Source organism: Microcaecilia unicolor, chromosome 2 (assembly GCF_901765095.1).
Source record: "Microcaecilia unicolor chromosome 2, aMicUni1.1, whole genome shotgun sequence".
In the NCBI taxonomy this organism is placed as follows: domain Eukaryota; kingdom Metazoa; phylum Chordata; class Amphibia; order Gymnophiona; family Siphonopidae; genus Microcaecilia; species Microcaecilia unicolor.
Genome location: NC_044032.1, coordinates 160,080,297 through 160,089,023, shown reverse-complemented (window position 1 = coordinate 160,089,023; position 8,727 = coordinate 160,080,297).

Genomic DNA, 8,727 nt, shown 5'->3' with positions numbered 1-8,727 from the left:
CTCCCAGGATTCTTGGGTACTCTGCTCCCTACTATAAACTGGTCACCCTTCCAAGACCCAGCCAGGGTTGATCCTGCTTAGCTTCTTTCACAAATGTTCACCAACACCAGGCTTCTTATAACCAAAGATTTTATTACTTGCCATTTAACATAATCTTCATGGCTTATTTCTTCTTGAACTCAAAACATTTCTTCTTCAACTCAAACATAACAAAAAGGCATTTACTCAGAGTCTTCTAATTAAACCCTTTTCATACTTAAAGCAGTTCCTCAAACTTCCCCAGTTCAAACAGCCAAACAAAAGCATTTACTTTTCTTTCTCAGAGAGTACTGCAGCTGTTACCTTTGCAGCAGAGAGCTTCAAAAGTCCACAGAGTTCAGCCAGTACTTTCAAGGGGATCTTCTTCCTCCAGCTGCCAGGTCTCCAGCTTCTCCCTTCTCTTTCACCACTCAGGCAGGTATAAGGTGGTTAATTAGCTTCTCCACCCCTTTATTTGTTACATTTGTACCCCGCGCTTTCCCACTCATGGCAGGCTCAATGCGGCTTACATATTGTATACAGGCTTTTCCCCCTAATTCCAGGCAGGACCCAGCCCATAAGTACCTACACCTGTTTCCAGCCCAGGACTCTTCTTGGTCCTAGCCACCTCCACCTGGACATTCCCCTACTGGCTCCCTCTAGTGACTCATCCTGGGCATTTTCCCCCATTTCTATGGGAACACCGCCAACAAGTGGCCTACCTAGGATAGGACAGCCCCTTATTCTTCACACTACCAGGTTCAAGCTATATGCTTCCTGAGGATGTTCTACAACTGCCCCTCCCCCAAAAATCACAGCAGCTCATGTCCCAGTTCTGTTTGCTACATGGGATTTCTAGCAGTTGCCGCTTTATCAGGTGAGAGGGTTTATTTTCCCTTACTATTGTCTGGTCTTGGTTCCCATGATAAGATATTGTCCTCCCCTCCTCCTCCCCTTCATTCCTTCCCCTACTCATTATGTCATCTGAACCTATTTATGTCACTTGAACCTATCCAGGGCTATAATCCTCCCCTTTCCTGAGGCTGGTCCAGGATTCTTTTCTGACCCTGGAGTTTCCAAACCTGTTTTATAGCTCCCCTGGGAATAATCCTGCAGTGAGAAGGTAACAGGGACTCAAGGATGTGGTCTTATCTATCATAATATATATAGCATGTAAAGTTGTGTTTTACCAGAATGAAAGACCTACAAGTTTTAATTTAAATTAAGCAGAGAAGCCTTTCTAAATCTGTTGAAAGATCAATTTATTACTTAAACTGGGAACAAGTTAAGAAAGTCTGTGACGTAATGTTGTTTGATTAGAGAGTTACTTCTGGATATGACTGAAAAGTTTAATTGAAGGTGAGTGACTAAGAGAATATAAAAGTGGATAAACATACTTGTTTGGGATATTTTCAGTTGAACTGGCTGTCAGGAATATATGACAAGACTGTGACTGGGAAGAAAGTTTACTGATATCTGATTCTTTGTGCCCAAGCTGAAAATGTATTATAACATAGAGAGTGTTTGTCACAATTCACAATCTGTCATGAAGGAAATTATATATTTGCCTGAGGAAATATGTGAGTGACAAGTTAATGAGAGCAGAAGCCCAGTCAGTGAAAGGAAGATACTAAATAAAATAAAATAACTGCTCATCTTAGAAAATAATTAAGAGGCCCTTTTTCTAAAGTACACTGAAATCTGGGCTTTCACTTTGAGGGGCATTTTCAAGAAAAAGGTCTAAGTAAAAAAAAAAAAAGAAAAGAAAAGCACATCCTGCTCATAACATCCAAAACAAACCCCACCATCCACCTCACAGCCGTAATCAAACTGGAAAAATGTCTACATTTCCTGTTTGATTATAGCTGTGAGAGTCTAGATTTCCTGTTTGATTATGGTTGTAAGATGTTGCACTGAAAAGATCCTAATGAATAGCCATTTTCCAAAGTAAAACATCCAACTTTTGAATGATAACAACCACCAGATAAAGAAAAGCAAGGTACATGAACATATGTCTGGCATAATTTTTAAAAATATGGCCACACAGATGTCCCTGCAGAACAGAGGAGTAAACTAGTAGTTAGTGCAGTAGCCTATAAACGAACAAGTTCACTATAACTCACTTTTTTTGTAACTGTGATCCTTCCAGGACCTGGAAAATACCTACTGTACCTGAATGTACACCACTTCAATAGCTTTCTGGCTTGTAGGTTTCTTATATATTTAGGTATAGTAGGTATTTTTTCCCATTTCTGGAAAGCTCAGAGTTATTTAAAAAAAACAGTTGAAGGAGGGTCTTGAACCAGGGTCCCCTGGGTTACAGTCTATATCATAACCACTTGGCCACTCCTCTGACCTGCTTGTTGTTTTGTTCAGAATGACCATAATATCTACAGCTGACATAGATCCTGTTTTTTTTTTCCAGTTTCACTTTCAGGGGAGAGGAAGGGGGATAGCAACCACTGGGGGATTAAGGATGGGTCATGCCATAATCCCTCCAGAGGTCAGTTGCACAATTAGAACAACTTTTCATAACTTGGATTTGACTGAAACAGGTCTAGATTTTTAAAAAAATCTTTTTTTTTAAGACAGAGACATTTCTTCCCATTCAAACAATCCCTGTAGAGATCCTACTTTTAGACTCTCCCTAGCCATGCCCAAAACGCACCTACAACACTGCTTCTTATTATTTGGATGAACAGCAGTGTGAAATGTCTAAGTTCTGACTTGGCAAAATCAGGATTTGGATGTTTTTAGCAGTTGGGCATTTTTAAGCTATTTTAAGATGCCCATCTGCTTTGAAAATGAGCATCTTATTCTCCCATGCTCTAAGCCCAGATTCAACTTGGAACTGTTTAGGACTTTGTAATTGTTTTATTTGCAGATCCTGTGCTAATGTTGCTATTAGCATGTGAGACCTGCAAACAATTAATGCTCCCATGTTAAATCTGCATCCCCCCCCCTTTATAAATTCACATGGCAATGCTGACACAGTGCATTTAAAGTCGGCATTACCATACCCAGCAACTGCTATCATGGGTTTGTAAACAGGGGCCTTTCTGATTAATGCAAGATAATATGCACGTCATCTACTATGTTACTATATAATAAGAATGTGCTAGCTGGATAGTGTAGGAATACCTATGCTCTGCTCATAACAAGCCCCCTCTACAAAAATATTTTTTTAAATAGTTAACACTTAGCACATGAAAACAAGCAAAATACCCCAAAATGTGTTATATTTTGAGGTAGTTTGTCTGTTTTGTGCACTAACATTGTGTTAAAAGCTTAACACTTTTTAGTAAAAAGCTGAGAGGGCTAGAAAATCTGTTTTTGGGGTCAAAGGTCCGTATCTTTCCAGATCTCTCACGGCCTACACAGATGAGACGAAGGGCCTTTTTGGAACTTCGCCCTAGGGTGGTGGCATTGGGAGCAAATTTTGTTTTGCGATTTCCTTGTTTTTGTAATGTGATGCTTGAGGGTAAACATTTTCAGTTTGTAGATCCAAAACAGTTGAAAGAGTTTATTGATGCAAGAGTGGATGTGAATATAGTAAACCTTCCCTAATTTAGCAGGCTGGGGTCTGAACCAGAGGAAGCATCTATTGATTATTAATTTTTGTATTTTTTTTCTTTTTTAATTTCCTTAATCTTGGAATCAAATTTCTTTAACTTGTGGACAAATGGGCTGTAAAGATATATACTGATCATTTGTGTTTCTTAATGTTAAATAATGTCGATTGCATATTCACTTTATGTGGTGATATATTGGAAAATTTAAATTAAAAAAAAAAACTGAGAGGGCCTTTTACAAAGGTGTGATAGCGTTTTTAGTACACACTAATGATTAGCGTGTGTTAAATGCTAGAGACACCCATAGGAATATATGGGTGTCTCTAGCATTTAGCGCACGCTTATTTCTAGTTTAAAATGCATGTGTAATTTCTTCGCTCAATGAGTAATTAAACTCTGGAATTCGTTGCCAGAGAATGTGATAAAAATGGTTAGCTTAGCGGGGTTTAAATAAGGTTTGGCTAACTTCCTAAAAGAAAAGTCCCTAAGCCATTATTAAGATGGACTTGGGGGAAAATCCACTGCTTATTTCTAAGATAAGCAGCATAAAATGTATTGTACTGTTTTGGGATCTTGCCAGGTACTTGTAAACTGAATTGGCCACTGTTAGAAATGATACTAGGCTTGATGGACCTTCAAAGTGTCCCAGTATGTTCTTATGTTCTTAAACATATTTGTATTGAATTCAGCTTAATTCTTCCATTTCTTTTCAAGACCAATAAACTCAAAAAGGACGTTACCAAATAACCTTCCCGTCAGCAGAACAACATGTTTATCAGATACGTAATTTTTTTAACTTTAAAACAACTTTTTAACTCATTAAAACATTTTTGCCAATTTTTTATTATCTGTAAGAACTGATTTTTAGTGAATGGTTTTCTCCTATAGGTTCTGGGTTTTATTTTCCAGGTAAGTCTATGGGGCATTTGCTTTAAACTTTTTTTTAATTCATTTATTCAGTTCTTACATGCACACGTTTTTGCTTTTTAAACCCAAAGGTGAATCCTAAGGGCAGTTGAACAATTAGGTATAAACTGTTATTTCTGACTTCACTTGATTTGAACTGCTTTGGGTCCTTCTGATCTGTACATCTGCAGTCTAAAATTTTGGAAGATGGAAATGAAAAAATATAAATTGAGTTTTGGATGTACTCTATAGAAGTTGTTCTTTACTTTTGCAATGTGTGTATAGATGCCTGGTGTGTGCATGTGATAATATTTGAATAACTGTCTATACTTATGGCCATGATTTCTGAACATGCGGCATCATTAACGGACAGACTTTTAAATGCCCAGTTGAATATAATCTCAACATTGTTAAATGTTTCAGACATATCTATGTACTTACTCCCATGATATAACCAGGGGTGTGCTGGTAAATTTTTAACAACAGGCTCTTTCTCCTGATGTAGCCAGCTCTGCAGTTGGAAGGGCCAGGGGTGGCCGGGTGGGGGGGGGGGAGAAACACTTGCCTCTCTCTCCTCCCTCCCTTCGTGCGGGCACGCTAGGCATACCTTTGCTGACAACCAATAAATGGACTGCCACCACTCCCAACGTCTTGCTCTGAGCAGCATGCTATAACTTCTCACACATGCTGGAGAAGTCCCAGCCTGCTGCTCAGAGCTGGAAACAAGGAGCTGGGAGCAGCAGCAGTCTATTTACTTGGCTGGCAGGGCTCAGCATCCCCACCAGCAAAGTAAAAGAGAATTCAGCAGGTGGCCCAAGCCCACATTTTGGGAGCCAGTTGTTAAAGTAGCCATGGAGGGCCCTACTTTAACAACCGGCTCCCAAAATTCTTAAAAACGTAACAACCGGCTCATGCGAGCCTGTGAGAGCCTGCTCCAGCACACCACTGGATATAACTGAATTCTGTGGTGATGGCACAAGGAAAACAAGTTTGGTCCAGTGAAGACTAATTCAAAATAATATGTTCCTTAGTTGGGCTCTAGTATTACCATAGTGAAAATGCGACCATACCATGCTTCTGTGGTTATGTTCCACTAATAAGTTAAACGATTAACTAGCTTTCTTGAAAGGATTATATAAACTTTGAATGCATGACTAGGGACACAAGCATAAACAATATCACAATTCTTCATGTACAGCCACAAAACAACCTTTTAGGGTGGATAGTGTTCACAATGAGCTCTTTTATTATTATTGACTAGATAGAAAAGATAAGAGTTTTCAGTTTTGGCACAGTATAAAAACAAAATATAAGAAAACCAATGGGGCTTATAGCCTGCTTAGTTATGTTTAAACAGAAGAAATCTGCATGAAAAAATATTTATTTTTATTTTGACTTATAAAACCACTTGTCCCTGAAACATGCCCCAAAACAGAATAATTCATTTGTGTAAAGTTCTACAAAACAGATGAAGTGATGATTTGTTTCCATGTGCCCCAATGAAAGGAGAGTTTAATTTAATTTTACTTCCATTTAAATTCAGTATAGTCCATCTTTATAACACCAGCTTTAGAACTGTTTGCTGGAGGATGTGGTAATAGAGGTTAACATATTGGGGTTTAAAAAAGGTTTAGACAAGTTCCTGCAGGAAAGTCATAGCAGACATAGGAAAGCAACTGCTTTCCCAGGGATTTGTAGCATGGAATGTTGCCACAATATGGGTTTCTGCCAGGTACTTGTGACCTGGCTTGGTCACTGTTGGAAACAGGATACTGGGATAGATGGACCATTGGTTCAGACCAATGGTCCATCTATCCCAGTATGGCTACTCTTATATTCTAAGTCAGCTGTTCAGGATTAAATATACAGAGGTACATAATTATTTAGATAGAAGGGATATAAAATGAAAAATCAATGCCAGACAGATATAGAGAAGGAAAGGAAGAAGACAAGAGAAGAAATTGAAAGGCCAACCTGGAAAAGAATTTGGAAGACTGACTCATGGGACATGGAAATAAAAGACTGGGATCAGCCCATTTAGAAAATTAAATTTCCAGTCAACAAAGGTAGAAAAGAAAAAATGTATGTAATACTTTGTAAAACCTGAGCTGTACCTTCTTTGTAAAATGTACATTTTTTTCTTTTTCCTATTTTTATTTTGCAAAGCGCAGGAAAAAAAATGTATTTCTGTTTCTCTTGTACCAGCATTGCACTGTCTGGCTTTTTTGGGCATAGAGGGGGGGCACTATTTCAACTTTTGTCTGTATGTTTTTTGTGTCTCCCTATTCTGTATTAGATAAGAGTCTGTCCATGTTCTGCATGTGCAACTGAAATGAAGGATTCTGCTAGCATCTAGTGTCTGTGTAGGATTGTGTAACAGTGCAGCGTATTCCAGTTTCCCAATAATAGGTATATTGGTGCTCTAGAACCCAGTGTAATATCTAATATAATAATTTGCACCTCCAACGTTCTGAAGCTGATTCCGTGGCAGCGTGGCAGTGAAGCCGTGTAGTGTTCCTGGGGTTCGTAATCGCCCCGCCCTCGAGGGAACTCTGTATAGTTGCCAGGGAAACAAACGCGACGTCAGAAGGAGAAGGGACCAACCGCAGGCAATCGCACTCGCTCTCACTGCCCCACCCTTGGAGGGAAGGGAAGGCTGCATAGCAACCCGCAAACAAACGTTACTCCATCCCGAACAGCCCTGATCCCCCTCCAGCTACCCAGCGATTCTCCTCACTCCCCTGATTACCTCCGTCGAAGCGGCTGCGTTATTAGTAACATAGTAACATAGTAGATGACGGCAGAAAAAGACCTGCACGGTCCATCCAGTCTGCCCAACAAGATAACTCATATTTGCTGCTTTTTGTGTATACCCTACTTTGATTTGTACCTGTGCTCTTCAGGGCACAGACCGTATAAGTCTGCCCCGCACTATCCCCGCCTCCCAACCACCAGCCCCACCTCCCAACCACCGGCTCTGGCACAGGCACAGACCGTATAAATCTGCCCAGCACTATCCTCACCTCCCCACCACCAGCCCTGCCTCCCAACCACCAGCTCTGGCACAGACCGTACAAGTCTGTCCAGCACTATCCCCGCCTCCCAACCACCAGTCCCGCTTCCCACCACCGGCTCTGGTACAGACCGTATAAGTTTGCCCAGCCCTATCCCCGCCTCCCAACCACCAGCCCCGCCTCCCGATCTTGACTAAGCTCCTGAGGATCCATTCCTTCGGCTGCGTTATTGAAAGCCCTGCCCATCTGTAGCCTTCCCTTCGAGTTCGTTCCCTCAGAGTCCTGCCCTCATGGAAAGAGGAAATGATGTCAGAAGGCGGGACTCTGAGGGAACGAACTCAAAGGGAAGGCTGGAGATGGGCAGGTTTATAAAATCCTGAGCGGTATAGAACGGGTAAAAGTGTATTGATTTTTCATTCTTTCAAAATGTACAAAGACAAGGGGACTCTCAATGAAAAGAGACGGCTGAGGGGGGATATGATTAAAGTCTATAAAATCCTGAGTGGTGTAGAACAGGTAAAAGTGAATCGATTTTTCACTCTTTCAAAATGTATAAGCCAGAGTACTTTCAATGAAATTACATGGAAATACTTTTAAAACAAATAGGAGGAAATATTTTTTCACTCAAAGAATAGTTAAGATCTGGAACTCATTGCCATAGGGTGTGGCAACAGCATTTAAAGTATCCGGGTTTAAAAAAAATTTGGACACGTTCCTGGAGGAAAGGTCCATAGTCTGTTATTGAGATGGACATGGGGGAAGCCACTGCTTGCCCTGGGATTGGTAGCATGGAATGCTGCTACTAATTGGGTTTCTGCAAGGTACTTGTGACCTGGATTGGTCACTGTTGGAAGCAGGATACTGGGCTAAATGAACCATTGGTCTGATCCAGTGTGGCTATTCTTATGTTCTTAATGCTTTTTCTAAGGTGGTCCATTTGATCACTGCTGTCAGTTTTCTTACAGCATAGGAAACAGTGGACATACTGATCAGTAAAGTGGTTACCCTTAATGGGCTACCATCCCATTTTATCTATGACTGTGGTACTCATTCAGGGGCCCTTTTACTAAGCAGCATAAGCGTCTACGTGTGCCCAACATGCAGCAAAATAGAGTTACCGCCTGGCTACCACGTGGCTCTTGCGGTAATTTCATTTTTGGCGTGTGTCCGATACACGCGGCCGAAAAATAATTTTTATTTTCACACACCCCTATCAG